Source organism: Ailuropoda melanoleuca, chromosome 6 (assembly GCF_002007445.2).
Source record: "Ailuropoda melanoleuca isolate Jingjing chromosome 6, ASM200744v2, whole genome shotgun sequence".
In the NCBI taxonomy this organism is placed as follows: Eukaryota; Metazoa; Chordata; class Mammalia; order Carnivora; family Ursidae; genus Ailuropoda; species Ailuropoda melanoleuca.
The window spans coordinates 36,409,740-36,425,346 of NC_048223.1; the positions used below are offsets into that span (position 1 = coordinate 36,409,740).

General features: G+C 42.8%; 1 pseudogene; it reads right to left on the reverse strand.

Moving 5' to 3' along the window:
• Positions 1–357: 357 nt before the first annotated feature.
• On the reverse strand, positions 358–1,561 carry LOC100464119 (annotated as a pseudogene).
• Between the last annotated feature and the right edge of the window lie 14,046 nt (positions 1,562–15,607).

Genomic DNA, 15,607 nt, shown 5'->3' on the forward strand with positions numbered 1-15,607 from the left:
TATGAAAACACCCCTGCTACCAATACATTTCTAAATACAAAACTGACTACCCATGGAACATTGCATCAAAAACTGGGGATGTACTGTATGGTGACTAATATAACAAAATAAAAATTATAAAAAAAACACCTTAAAAAACCACAACCCCCCCCCAAAAAAAAAAACCCTGACTACCATATTGTTCTGTGTAGTGAGAGAAGTTCATTTTCAAAACAGATAAAATTCAGTCTTTCGGTGTGAATGGTATGAATGAGTGTTTTTTTTTTTTTAATTCTTAAGTTGTTTGGGATCTTTAAGCATGCAAAACCTCAAATGGGAGTGTCCACAAAAGAACCAAGGTTGTCTTGTGGCATCCAGTTAAGGCAGAGCTGGGAATGCCTCAGGGTCATCTACATCAGGAGAAGACTCTTGACTTGTCAGTTCTGCTGTCATGGTTTGGAGTTTAAATGTCCACCATGCCCAAGGCCATATCATCCTCCCTTGCCACCATGTCCTGGGAGGCAAAAGTCTCCAAAACTTATCTCCAGCTGAGATGTTGTATCATTTGCTGGCTTCCGGAAATGATGGTCCATAACCCAATCTTCAGCATGAGCCTCTTCACTCTTTGGTTTAGGAAGAACAAATCCTTTCTTTCACTGCTCATCAGCACCTTCATTTAGTTTTCAGATATTAAATTCTACTTTTGTCAGGTTCTTATTTTGAATAGCTTTCCACTCATCCAAAGTCATTTCTTTTGGACCCTCTTCCTTTATTTCTTCAACTTCATTCTCCTTATTTTCAGTGTCTGCAACTGAATGTTCTTCACTTTCTGGTGTTTCCTCAGTCACACTTGATTGATCCAAGTTACTGCAATTATAACATATTTGAATGTATTTTGGGGAGTCTGCTAATTCATCTCGACAGTTCTCCTGTTGTGAAATCCACTACCTCCACATTTGTCCTCGTGCTTCAGGCCACTGTAATGTCAGTCTACAATGCCTATCAAATACACATTTGTCACCAGAATCAAACCCATTTCCTTGGTCCGTTTCCCATCCCCGGTCTTCTCGACCTCTTTCAAGACCACCACAGCCTTGGATAGACCAGTCAATAATCTGTCCATCAGCTGAAAAGTCTCCTCCTTCATCCTTTTCTTCAAGTGGCTTTTCAAAATGTTGTTCACGAGGTGGTCACCTTTCTGGTCTCCTGTCAATTACTCTCCCTTCACACTGCAGCTGTTGATCAGGTCTTCTTCCAACACCTCTTATTCCTTCTTTCTTAAGTGCCATGGGCGGTTGTGTCTCTCTTTCTTGTCAACCATGCCAATGTTGGAGAGGCAGTGGGTTCTTGTGGTCTTTCTGGGACTCTTTAGGCAGCTGTTTGTCTGCTGCTTTGGAGGTGGTCTGGGCTGTGGCCTGAGCTGCCCTCGTGGCCCTAGGGCCCCCAGTGCCATCCCTGCTGGCTTCTTTTTTCTTGTTTTCTGCTGCTTCAATACCTCAAAGGGGCCCAATTCATCGTCAAATGACCCGTCGAATCAGTTGGTGACCACGCAGCCAAAGCTGTCCTGTAAGTGCCCAGGCATGATGGTGGCTCCGCCGTGAGTTCCTCCACGGATTGCTGCGGGCAGCACCCAGCCATGAGCACCTGCTTGAGCTCTTCCCACAAGATGGCAGGGCCCATATTAACATATTTTTACTCAGCATCCTCTCATGTGTCTCAGACTTTCCATCTGGGAAAATTTTTCTTCAGCTTGTATATATTTAGTGAGGATCCTTTGTTGATAGACTTTTCTTAGTTTTTGTTCAAATTGTCTATATTTCAGCATTGTTCTTGGAAGATATATTTGTTAACATGGATTTTTAGGTTACATTTTTCCCTCTTCTCTTCCATTGGACATTTTATTCTGTTCCTTTCTGTATTGTTTTATTGCTGTCGAGGTGTCAGCCATCAATTAAATTATTGCCCATTGGTACATGATTTGTCTTTTCTCCATGGAAGGTTTTAGAATCTAGTCACTTTCGATGTTCTGAATTTTTTTTATACAAAACAATTTTTCCCTTCTTTGGATTTATTGAGATTCTTGGACTTGAAGATTGATCTTTTCTAACAATTATGGGAATTTCTCCACTATTATCATATATTTTGAATGTTCTTTTCTTTATTCTGTTACTTCCTTTTGAAACTTCAATTTGAACTTATATTAGGCTTAATCTATCTTCCATGTCTCCTAATCTGTTTTACTAATTTTGCATTCTGTGCTGCACTTTGGTCTAATTTTCTTATATTTATCTTCCAGTTTTAAAATTTTCTCTTCATATATGTCTAATCTGCTGTTTTATTTATGTATTGCATTTCTAATTGCAGTTATTAAATATTTTACTTTCTAGATATTTTTTGATTCATTTTAAAATTTGCAAAGATCATTATTTACAGTCTCTTGTTCCCTCATATTTTTAAGTTTTCTTTTATTAGTTCTTAAATTTTCTGTAAGATAATTCTAGAAACTAAAATCTTTGTGCTGTCTATTGCTTTGATTGGTTCTCACTCATGGTGACTTATTTCCTTGTGTGTTTTGTGATTTTTATTGTGAACTGCTAAGTTTTATTAAAACATTATTGTGGGAATTGCTTGAGGTCCTGGATCACAGTGGAATTTCTCCAGAAAGGATTTGTGTTTACTTCTCCAGTGTCCTTCTAGAGGCAGATTTTATTTCCTGTTCACCTAGCATTATGGGCATAAGCACTTTGATGCTCCCACCTTATACAGTGGACTACTCTTACATAACCCACTTTAGATGGGCCCTAGGCTTTCTGGCCTGTCCCACACCCTGTATTGGAAACATAAGGTCTCTAAGGTTTGGCAGAGGTCCTTTAGGTAAAAGCTGGTTCCAACACTTTTCCATTCAAGGGTTTCTATTTGTCTTTATCTCGTAGAGTCCTCAGAGATTTTAAAATGTTTTAATTTTAATTTTACTTTTTTAAAGAGAGTGAGAGCGGGGGAGGGGAAGAAAGAGAGAATCTTAAACAGGCTCCATGCTCAGTGTAGAACCCGGCATGGGGCTCGATCTCACGACCCTGAGATCATTGCTCAAGCTGAACTCAAGAGTCAGTTGCTTAACTGACTGAGGCATCCAGTTGCCCCTAATTTTTCATCTTTTACTATTTTATCCAGTATATTAGTTGTTTCAACTGCAAAAAATTTTGGAGGTAACTAACTCTTCATACTGATGGAAATGTTGCTCCAGGGTCTTCTTTAAGCTCACATTTTCTAACAAAAACCATTATCCCATATTCCATTCTTTGTTAACATTTTAATTCTGAGACTTGTGTGTTTGTGCGTAGTATATATAAATATATATGTATGTATTTATATATATGCACTTTTTTCCTGTACTGACTCCTGACTCTAAGAAGAACCTGTGAGCCTCTAATTAACAGCCTTGTGAAAAAGCATTTTCTCCTGAGATAACATTTATTTATATAAAAACTTAATGAAAGGAGTAAGCAATTAAAAACTTTTTCTTGTGATAAAACTGAAGGTTGAGAATAGCCTTTAAACATAAGAGTAAATATAAGTTTAAATTCGTGTTTAGGAAAAGGGACATGGTCTTTTAAATTACACTTGTGTTATATCTTATAACCTTCTTTTTCTATTTCTGTAACCATAAAAATGTCTCTTTATAGTATTTGTTAAACTATCGTGTAGACATGTAGACTTCAACATTTGAGTGTTGTCTTCCATATCATGTAACTATAACTCTTCAAGCCTTACTAATTAATTGTCATGTAAACATTACTTGTGAAATTTTAGTCTTTAACAGTTCTATATGTTTCTAAATTTCTTTCTTTCCTGATGTTGTCATCAGTCTCGTTTTGCCTGCTTCTTCTCCCTTTGGCCACAGGATTATTAATAAATTCCCAGACTCTAACAGATTCTTTGTCTTAAATTAAGTGTTAGAAAGATTTTATTTTTTTCTATGCAGCCCACAACAAGTTCAATGTCTGTTCTCTCAACTGAATAAAGGCAGAAGCTGTGTGTTACTCATTTCTGGGTCTCCTTAACCCTCTCCCCTACTAAGTGCTTTAAAATTTAGTAGGAACTTAGGATATATATATCTATATAGTGAATAGAATAGAACATGAGAAAAAAAAACCTGTCAAAATCCAAGTTTTTGAACAGAGATTAAATCTGTTGTTGAGGCTACCTGGCTTCCTTTAGGGTGAGAAACATCTGAGTCTGGCCCTTTGGGGGCAAGGTTGGTGTTCAGAGCCTAAGGGTCTGCCATTCAGACCACCCCTCTGACTCTCTCTCCTTTAGGACACTTGGCTGCAAACAGCTACAGCCTGCAGGGGACCAGAGTGTGGATAATGGGACCAGGCCACTGCAGGGGGTTAGGGAGTGAGGTTGGCCCCATGCTTGTCACTCCTGCATGATGGCTTTGAGGTCCCGGAGAAGCTGCAAGCCTGAGACTGCTGCCACCTCCCATCCGGTTCATCCAGGCTCAGCATTTTGTTCCCTCCAATTAACTGTGCATAACAACAAGGAGTGAAACCAAGTGATTTAAGCAATAATTTATCATATTCAGTTCACCATTAACAGCCATCTAGTGTTTCCTTTGCCCTTTTAAATGAGTCTCTGTTCTGGTGCTCAGCTCTTCTGTGTATTCCATAAGCTTTTAGTGAGCCCTTCCCTCCCTCTCTTTCCCTCTCTCCCGCCCTCCTCCTGCTTTCCTCGAGCTCTGAAGCACAAGTGTTTTTCTGGAAGCAGCTGAACCATCTCTCATCTAGCTTCCTTCATTCCATTTATTAGGGAGCTTGAATGTTAATTTATGAGCATGAACTCCAGGCTGGGTGCTGATTGATGCAAGGGAAGAAAACACAGTCTTTGCCCTGGACCAGCCTTCAGCCAAACTGGGGTAACGAGGCTTATCCAACATGAAATGGTCAGAGGAGGAAGTGGGGGACAGTCGATGTCACCAAAGTAAGACCTTGCTATGAGAAAAGTTCCCTAGAGGAGAGGACTTCAGTTGAGTTCTGAATGTCAGCGTGGATTCAGGGAGGAGGTAGGGGAGAGGGCAATCCATGCAGGGGCCTAGCAGGAGCACAGGTGTGGATTTGGGCACAAGCCTCCAAATGACATGAGAGTAGGTAAGTAAGGCCAGGGAAGTGAGCCTTAGCCAGGCCAGTGCCACTCAGGGTGGCCATTTGTCTGCCTGCTTGCTGGTTTGTCTCCTCTTTGGGATTACCAAGTCTGTGAGCCTCCCTTTCTTAGCTTCGTGGTGTTTGGGGTGTGGGGACCCCAAAAATACAGAAGAAATCAGGTAGTGGCCCCAATGAAACTTTAGGTTTTCTGGATCTAATTTCTTTCACATCTCTGTTCTGCTGGGTTTTCTCTCTCTCTCTCTCTCTATATATATATGTATGTATGAGTGAGTGTGAATGTATACCCGGGCTCTCAGGGACTCTCATCAGACACTTGTGTTCTGGATTTGGGCCTGGAGTGGTAATAATAAAATTGGGGCAACAGGGGCTATAGCTTTGAGTCACTGAGGCTGTGAGACCCTCAGCCCCCCACAGGGACCCTGATAGCAGCTCTGTCCTCATGTTGAGGTCTGTTGGGCTCCCTGATGGTGCAAGAGGTACCCAAAGATGTGGAGGTCGGGAAGCCTGGGCCTTCAGAGGGGCCGAAGGAGAGCCACACAAGCCCTTTCTCTTGTGCAAGGTCCCAGGGTTCTGGGAATACATTAAGGTCCCATGGTCAGGGTGCGCCTACTGCCCACTGACCTGACCCCCTCTACAAAGAAAATTCATGCTGGGTGCTGTGGGGGAGTGGTCTCACTGGCCTTAAGGGGCAGAGATGCTGATAGGTTGGACTGGTCAGGGCATAGATAATTCCAGAGAGTGGAGAGGAACAGAGGGGGAGAAGATGCAGAGGGGCCCCAATGGTCTGACTCTCCAAACATCTAGGAACCTGTATATACATACTCACTTCCTGGTGTCTTTTAAGACTAAACTGTCTTAAAAATAAAGCCTCAAAAATTAATTAAAGTTTCTGGTATCCATTTTAATTTCTAAAATAAAGTGTAGGGGCGCCTGGGTGGTACAGTCGTTAAGCGTCTGCCTTCGGCTCAGGGCGTGATCCCAGAGTTCTGGGATCGAGCCCCACGTCAGGCCCCTCTGCTAAGAGCCTGCTTCTTCCTCTCCCACTCCCCCTGCTTGTGTTCCCTCTCTCGCTGGCTGTCTCTCTCTGTCGAATAAATAAATACAATCTTTAAAAAAATAAAATAAAGTGTAAAATTTATAGCAAACAAAATAAGACAGTGTTACCTTTAATTCCAAATTATGGCAATCCAATCAGGTGGAGACATACTTCTTTACTAAAATTTCTTTTGCAGAGAACATATTATTTATTTAAAAGAAATACTCAGATAAATTGCTTGAGATGGCAGATGAGACCCAAGGGCATGCATTTAAAAAAATACGGAGCATCTTTCAAACTGTTATGCTCAAGGCATGGAAAGAAATTTGCCTCATTCTTGAGAGGAAAGATGGTAGGAAATTGAAATGAATAAAAAGAATTGAGGGCCCAGTGGGGCTGGGAGGAAGGGCAAGAGAGATTCTTCCAGGGCCAGAAGCAAGGGATAGCAGGAGTGGGTCCAGAGGGGCAGACAGCTAACATCTGTGCTATAGATGAAAGGATACAACTCTTTAGATGGCCACTGATGGCCACAGGGTTCAAGTACTCCCAGAGGTTTTGGTCAGGCCAACTTATACGGAGGCAGCCAGAGGAGCTCCTGTGCCCAAGATTTTAAAGAGAACTGAATATCATCAAGTTTAGGTTTTGGTGTGAAGCACTTAACCTGAGGCCAGGTGCTGCAGAGGACGAGAGTCTTCTGACTCCCCCTGTGACACCCAGTCATTCTGTTTCTGAACTTGAGCCTCAGAAGACCTTGTTTCTCTTCTGTACACATTGTGGATTCATTTCCAGATGGCTTTAAATTTGCTCCAGAAATACCAACATCCATATTCTGCTCAGTCAGGAAAAAGCACAGAAAAAGCTGAAATGACAAAACAACTAGGGCATCATGAGGCAAACCTGCCTGAATTCTTCAGGGGATACTCGGCTGCAGCCCTGAGACCATCTTCAGCCTCTTGGGGATTAAGGGCTGCGGGAGAGGAGGGTTGAGGAGGGGGTTGAGCAAGACAGCTTCATACGTCAGATGTATTTTTTCCTGTCACTACAGCTCAACTCTCTTCCTCTATGTATTCTCTGAGGAGTGGCTGCAGAGGTCTGATATCAGACAGGCCACTGAGTGTTTGTTCAAAGCGCAGACCAGTTCCTCCTGTTTACAGGTTTGGGAGCTGTCTCTTTAAGACTTTTCCTTGCCTTTTTCCCTTCCCTTCCTCCTCAACAAGGGCAAACCCAGAAGAATGAAGCCAGGGTATATTGAGAAAATATTTGAAACCTATTAAGTGTGGCTACAAGTTTATTGTGATTCTTAAGTTAATTATATCCTTTTTGACTTCCAGCCAGTCCCTTCACTGGGCTTCCATATAGACTTGGCCACCTATCCCAGCCTCAGCCTGGCGGCATGCCTGTCTGCCTGCCTTGTTCTCTCCCTCCCTCCCTTCCTTCTTCCACCTATTCCCCTCTCCCTCCTATGAAAATAAGCTAGCAATCTACTGTAGCTACTACTTGCTGGAGCTTAAATGTGGTAGGGGCTGTGGTGGGTATAAAGAATTTGTAGTGTGTGTATTTGTATCTGTGGGGGTGGGGTGGTAAGGACACTGTAGCTAGTGGGCGACCACATATGTAAACACCGACTCTTACCACAACCACTTACATTTATTTTAGCTTGTACTCTACAGTTCACAAAGTGGTATAATCCCCTGACCATTTAAATCTCATAAATGCCGTGGACAGTAGGTGTTACTAGTGCCATTTCTGGATGAATAAAACCAAGATTTAGAGAAATTTTAAAAAGAGATCACATGGCTTTTAGGTGGCACGACAAGGTAGGATTCAAGTCCAGATCTTTTGATTCTCAAAGAACCATGAAGTTGTATCTTTGTATAATATTTAGGAGTGTACAAAGAGAAGATCATACATGTTGTCTCATTTAATCCTTAAAACATTGTGATGTTGGTGCTATCCCCATTTGGGGGTTCTTTAGAACTGCTCCTCCTGGATCAATCCTTAGGTTGGCAGTGGGAGCTGCCTGACCTCCAGCTCCCTGACCTCTGTTGATTTGTTCAGAGTCAGGGCCTGGAGCCAAGTGCGATGATTCAGGTCCTTCCCCAGGGATTTTGTATCCTAGAATAAAAGGGCTTTGCATTTAAACACAGTGGTTGAGAATGGCCATTTTCTTTCAGGTCCACTAGGACCAGAAAAAACTAGTGCACAGTAGGGAAAAGGAGCATAGAGGCTGGGGAACAGCAATAGAAACAGGAGGTGAAGAGAGACAGAGCTTCCTGAGTTTCCTGCAGGTCTTCAGTTTTTGGTTCTATTCCATGAGGGTCCACAGCATTTCTTGCCCGTGGATTCTGTGTGACACCTGTGATCCTTGCCAATAAAGTTCTTTTCTGCTTATGCTGTATACTAGGGTTAGGATTTTGTTACTTGCAACCAAAGACTCCTCAATATTACATATCAGAAATGCACGTCATATCAGCATACATATCAGAAAGTGGAAACACAGTGAACTAAATGCTAAATGCAGGTGCCAGGAATGAACTGTGGAAGTTAGAGGATGGAACAGTCTTCACTCTTCTGTTGCAAGAGACCTCAGGAGCTGGACATTGAAACCTTTGCTCAGTCTCTACATGTATGTGCAAGCCTTTGGCTGACCCCATGGCATCAGGGGAAGGCAGAATATACAGGAACCAGCTTTTAGGAGGTTTCTGAGTAGAGCAGCTGCTTTTGTTACCACTGCTACATTTCCTCAGACCACCTCTGACTTCAGCTAAATCAGTCGCGGCCAGTTAGTTCCTTTTGGTTGGTTTGCTCCCTCCATATTTTCCCACAAGCGTTCCATTCACTTTGGCTGCCACACTTGCTATGGTGTATGTCACTACCCTCAGCGTTATCCATGAACATTGTTTACTTGCATGGATGTCTTATTGTCAGTGAGATACCAGTAGTCATGCACATCCCAGAAACAGAAGACTTGGTGGTTATATATTATCAGAAGCTTAAGATTATGCCAGTGCCATACCTGTGACTCAATACAAGTTCAAGTTCAAACTCCTTAGTGGTGTTCAAGTGGTATGCAAGGCCATGCAAAACCTCCTCTTCTTTTGTGCCCCTCTCTCTTTGTCACCTCTCCATCCTCATAGAACCATTTGAGATTCTCTACACATGTCCTGTCCTTCCAGGCCTGTGTGTCCTTGCTCAGGTTTTTCCTGGAAAGTTCATCCCTACTTGCTCTGGATATTGAGTTCTTCTTCATTGTCTCAGCCTCAGCTCAAATCCTACTTCCTCTTCGAAGCCTTCCCAAAATGAGTTGCTCCTTGCTCCCTTCTGTGGAGACCTCTGTTTGCATCTTTCTTGCAGCTCCTTGATGCCCTCTTTGTTGCTTATAGTTCTTTGCACATCTTTCTTTCTCATGCAGCAGACTGCATGCTCCTTAAGGACTCAGGTCTTCTTTTGGTATTTTCAGATGTTCTGAATAGTGGAGATTCAATGTCACCTTTGCTAAATAAACAGGTGGATGCATGGTTGCTGCTAAAGCTGATGATCCTGACTTGGGCACTGATGTCGAAGCTGGTCAGCTTATCAGATGGCAAGACTGAGATCAGCAGGGTCTTGCTGCCTGCTAGCTCCCAAGAGAGGTGACAATGCTGAATGGCTCCAGGAATGTAAATGTGGGGCATCCTGACCCTGTGTTGATGTTAACATCCTCTTATTATGAGGACTCAACACAGGGATTCTGCTTCAGATTTCAAATGCATGTTTGCCTTCCCCAAGCTCTCCATAGGAGAAGTGAGTCCGGGGAAAGTCCTGAATGCAAACCCCATACTGCTCAGGTGGCCTGTGTTGGTGTGTTACTCCTTAGAAATCCTTACATTTGGAATCATTTGTATTTACCTTGAAGATGAAGCTAGGATGTTCTCTGAACCTTCAGAGTGGGAAGTCAGAAAATGACTTAATAGCTTAGGAAAATAATATTTGCAAAGAGTTTATGTTTAAAAAGGCCAGGACCTTTTAAGATAATGGATTTAGAGACCTCCTTTACCTCTTCAGACACACACGTTTTTATCCATACAAAAACGCTTATTTATTCTCTAAGTACTTCTCCTAGTCTTTGGTCTTCTGTTATTCTGAGAATCACTCTGAAATCAGACAGGGGTTTAGAATTTCTGATCACTGCTTTAAAAAGTCAGGGCATATACATTGTGCCAAGCCTGGTACTAATCCCATGTCTGTGATTTCAGTTTCTCTACATGGGATCTAGGTGTTGAGTCAGTTGGGGGAGAAAAGCAACCAGGCCTTTTCCCTCTTAAAAATGAAGATACTTATATCCAGTGTTTGCAGAGTGTTTTTATAACTATCATCACATTTGCTTCTTAAGACTAAGGAGGTTTGAAAGAATTATCCCATTTTATGTAAAGAAAATTAAGGCTCAGAGAAACTAAGTGCTTCATCCAACACCATGCAGCTTTAGTGGTAGAGCTGGGATTTATGCCCAGTTCTTTTGACTAGCGTTCAGTGCCACTTCTGGCAGGACCCAAATCTGCCTGTAATTCTACTCCAACACTCCTCTAAACACCTACTTCCTGCCTTCTGCCTCCACGTAAACACCCATCTTGCATTGTTTATCCCTGTTGGCTGTCAGCTAGCCTCTGGAAGGTGACAATGGCTGAAAATAGCTTATGGTGTGACATTTCCAAAGAGATCTAAGTTGTCCTTAGATCAAAAGCTAACTTGGGGGAGTTTGGGGTGTGAGGACAGATCCATTATGGAGTTGTTTTGGAGGCCAAGGGATTTTCTTGGCGTGCCTTATGACAACCACATAGGTGTTTTCATAGGTGGGAACCCTCAGTGTTGATGGCACAAGAAAAAAGAAAGGAGGAGCAGCTGACTGGGTGCCTTATGAACAATTTCACGTTGTGGGCCTTAGTACGTCCTGGGTAGGGTGAAACCCCAGAGTGCCCAGGTTAGGTGGCCTACAGACTCAGCTGCTTGCAGAAGCCCAGCATGGCTTTTCAGATAGACTCTTCGCTGTTCTCTCACCCACTTGGATGAGGCCAAAGAAAAAAAACAACCTGTTTCTTTATTAATGATGCTTTCTGTAGAGTTAGATTAAGCGCTGATTAAAGGCAGATGCTTCCAAAGTATAAATGTAAGTACCATCTCAGTCACTTCTCCGGTTACAGGGTTTCCTACACGAGTCTTTAAAATCACTTTGGCCGTGTTCCCATTTGCCTTCCTCACGCTCTCCACCCAGCTTCCGAGCCGCCCCTCCCAGAAGGACTCCAACTGCCAGGAGTAGGAGCTCAGACTCTGAGAGACTTGCTCTGTGGAGAGCTTTGAGAGGTGCCACGGGTGCTGCTGTCTGGAACCACCTTACCAAGGCAGGTAAGTCCTCTGGGCTGGGGGCAGTCCTATTCTTTTTTTGTTCTGTGCTTTCCAGGCTAGACCTGTCACTATGGAACGTGCTCTGTTTATTCCATCAGGATGGGGTACAGGCATTTTTTAATCATTTCCTGCTCAAATCCAAGTCAGGAACCAAGTACAAGATGCATGGCTCAGGAGATGGGGTCCATGGGGGTGGTTTTCCTCCTTTCAAGTGCTCTGAGAAGGCCTGGGGCCATGGGGACAGGAGCCGGCTACCTGGCCTGATAGGTGCTCCCAACACTGGACTTCATGTCAGGAATTGGGTTTTTCTAGAAAAGATATGTTTAAGTCTTATATCCTGAGACTATCATGCAAATCCTCCAAATAGTTTCTGAGTTCTGTGACCAATTAACTTAATCAGAAATTAATGTACACTTAAATTTTTTTTTTCTGAAGAGCTAATCAATCTGGGATTGATTTTGGATTGAGATCGATTGTGTCAAAATCTGTTCATGTTAATTTGTTTTCTGATTTTCTTATGAGATATTATTTTCTGTAACCCACATTAATGGACATGGCTTCTGTGTCACCAAAGATAAGATCTTGTTGTTTAGATCACTACCCAAAATGGACAAAGGGGCATCTTATAAGGTACATTACCATTGGCTGTCTGGGTTGGGTGGATGGGAGGGTGTCATGGTGGGGGTGGTGGAATGCCTGTGGGAGTGACAGGTGAATGAGGAGATGGCAGTGAGGCTGATGTCCTGGGAAGCATATCACACAGTGAGGGTGTCACAGACCCCGCCCAGCCCAGCTGGAATCTGTGTGGCTTTCTCCTCCTGACTCCCTTCTCTCACCTCCTTGAGATGTCTTAGCTTGGAGTATGAAGAACTAGGCAGGTAGGTGGATTACGTGGTGGTGATTACTTGGGATTGAGATTCTCTAGCACTTCCTTATGGGATCATAGGCAAGTATCTCAATTTCTCTGAACCCTCATGTTTTCTTCTGTAGAATGCGGATGATATAACAATATCCACTTTGTAGATTTCCTGGGAAGTTAAGAGAGATTATGAGAGATAAGCCATTTAAAGTATTTGACCCAGTGCTTAGCCCATAGTTTATAGCTCTTATTAACCTCAGTGTGGTATTTCAGGTTGTGTGGACCACATCGAAATGTTTTGGGTGTACACTTACAAATCTCTGGTGACTACCCCTACTGGTTAGGGTAAATTGTGAAGATCGGGTTGTCCAATTTGGCTTCTTACTGACAGAGAAAATTGAAGAGAAACACTAAGAAGACATAAGGTTAAAACCCCTGCCTCTTAAGAGAAGGCACAAATAATTCACCTCCATTCCAGATGAATATTTCCTTTCAGAAACCCCTGAAGGATAATATTTATCTCACGAGATTGTTCTAAGGATTAAATGAGATAATGTAATGTTAACACACTTAAATTTTACCTGAAACAGGGTAAATGCCATTAAATGATAGCTATCATTGTAAAAATGGTTGTGGTATCACATTAACTGAAAAGTTCATGAGGTAAAACTGCATATGCATGACAATGCCAGCTATGTAAATATATGGACATAAAGATTGCTGAAAAGAAATATACCAAAATGTGAAAACTGGCATGTGCTAGGTGACTTTGGTTTGTGGGTGATCATTTCCTTTTCTTGTTTTTTAAATTTTATTTAATGGATGATTCCATCAGCCAGGGCCTTGGCAGGAAACAGATGGCACATTCAAACCGGGCATTTTATTAAAAGGGATAAAGAAAGGGGGGTAATCAGAATGGGGAATGAAACATGAGAGACTATTGAGTATGAGTAACAAATTAGGGGCTTCAGGGGGGAGGGGGGTGGGGGAATGGGATGGACTGGTGATGGGTGGTGGGGAGGGCACGTATTGCATGGTGCGCTGGGTGTTACACGCAACTAATGGAGCATCGAACTTTACATCAGAATCCGGGGATGTACTGTAAGGTGACTAACATAATATAATAAAAAATCATTAAAAAAAAAAAGTCACACAGTTAAAAAAAATAAATAAAGGGATATTTTTTAAACGCAGGCAGAGTTCAGTAACAGGAACCAGTGAGGATGCAGTTTTCAGGTGTGGTGAAAATGGGGTGCCATTACACCCACATCTGAAGGGACCAGGAGAGGGAAGTTTTACAGAACTGAAGACAGCCCTGTGGATGGGTCACCTGGCAGGAGCTGTGGTGCATGGTTGCCACTGGGCAGAGAGGTGGGGAGGAAAACCCTGACCTCACTCTCCACCATTCTCTGGGTCTTCTGCTGGTGCCTCCCATCGGCCAAACCCAACCAGAAGCCAGAGTTCAGGGGATCCCACTGAGGCGTCCATGTGAATCAGCTGCATAGGCACTGAGAAGGGAGGAGAAAGATGGGGAGAAGTCTGGTGGGCAAACTGCAGATGTGGGGCACAAAGTTACGCAACTTTTATAATGACTGGTAGAGTCATGAATAAGAAACAAAAGCCCTTTGCTGCCCTCAGTGTTTTCACACATGCGCACACCTCCTGTTGTCCTCCCAGCTCAATGATTTCTGATTCTTCATTACCACTGTGACCTCTGGGCTCCCACAGTACCTAAAATTCCCCCTAGTGCAGCCACACCCACTGTATGGTTTCGTCCTCCATCCCTGACTCACCTAATTCCCCACATCATTGTAAGAACCTCAAGGGCTGGGATGGTGTTTTAAATTATTTTGCATTTTCAGGCCTAGTGCATGAATGAGTGAGCAATTGGAATTCAGATCTAATGCCTCTATAAGGCTTGTAGATTGGAAGTAAAGCCTGGAGCTACCTAATCTTTTTTTCTTAATGATTTTTTATTATATTATGTTAGACACCATACAGTACATCCCCGGCTTCCGATGTAAATCTCGATGATTCATTAGTTGCGTATAACACCCAGTGCACCATGCAATACATGCCCTCCTTACTACCCATCACCAGCCTATCCCATTCCCCCACCCCCCTCCCCTCTGAGGCCCCCAGTTTTAATCTTAACTGTAAGTGAATTCTCAAGGAATTTTGGGTCTCTGCTTAGGAAAGTGAAGCCTCAGCCTTTTCCCCTGGATGAGTGCTTGTTTTCCGTCTATTCAGCGAGAGTGAGCCTGCTGAGGGCCAGTCCTCAGAGGAGCAAGAACAGAGCCCTCTCTGATGGGCAACTCCCCACCTCCCCTGTAGGTCTAGTGCATTACCTCAGGGAGGTCTGGCAGGGCCTCCCCATGGGCCTCCCAGTCTCTGTGGTTTCCCATGTGAAATCGTAATTCACATGTCGCTGGCCTCCCGGTTTGGACAGAAAGTTGAGATTATGCTTCCTTCCTTTATGACTCAAGGAGATTTAGAGCCTGTCATTGTACCCGATATTTTGACTGTTTATGTTAAATCAGAGGATGTTTGGAGCCCTGGAAAGATTTTTACAGTCCTTTTGCAAATCTATAAAAGTAACACATGCACATAATTCAAACAACTCAGAAGGAAGAAATGCTGGGAAGGGTATCACACAAAAAATAAAATGTCCCCACCTTCGGCTGTATCCTCAGTCCCCCTTTCAGTGCTTCAGTGTTCCGGTCATTGTCTGGCTAACTCTAATTGATTCTCTTATGCTTCTATTTTTTGATTCATCAGGATTAAGTAGCAGTTATCGAATTGTCTCTGTGCAAGATGAGGAATTTAGTGTACTGACAGTAATCCTTCTACTGTCCCCGTGGTTCCTTCAGTTTCTGCTACTTAGTATATTTTTCATTTGGTCTTGCCCTTGAATACCTGCATAATTTTAAGGGTTAGACTTACACTCAATTGCTTGATCCATCAACCTTCCATAGAATGTTTTGATTCTCCAGGTGTTTAAGATGAGGAAATTGGTAGCTCTGAGCCTCCCTTTGTCTTTGCTTTCCAATTCTAGCTTGCAATAACATTTTATAACACTTATATCATTTGAATTCTATTCTGTAATTGTAATTGATTCTGCTTTTACTATAGGATGTTTGTTAAAATTAAAAACTGTATATAACTTTTATGGTACAATGATTTTGTAGCTTC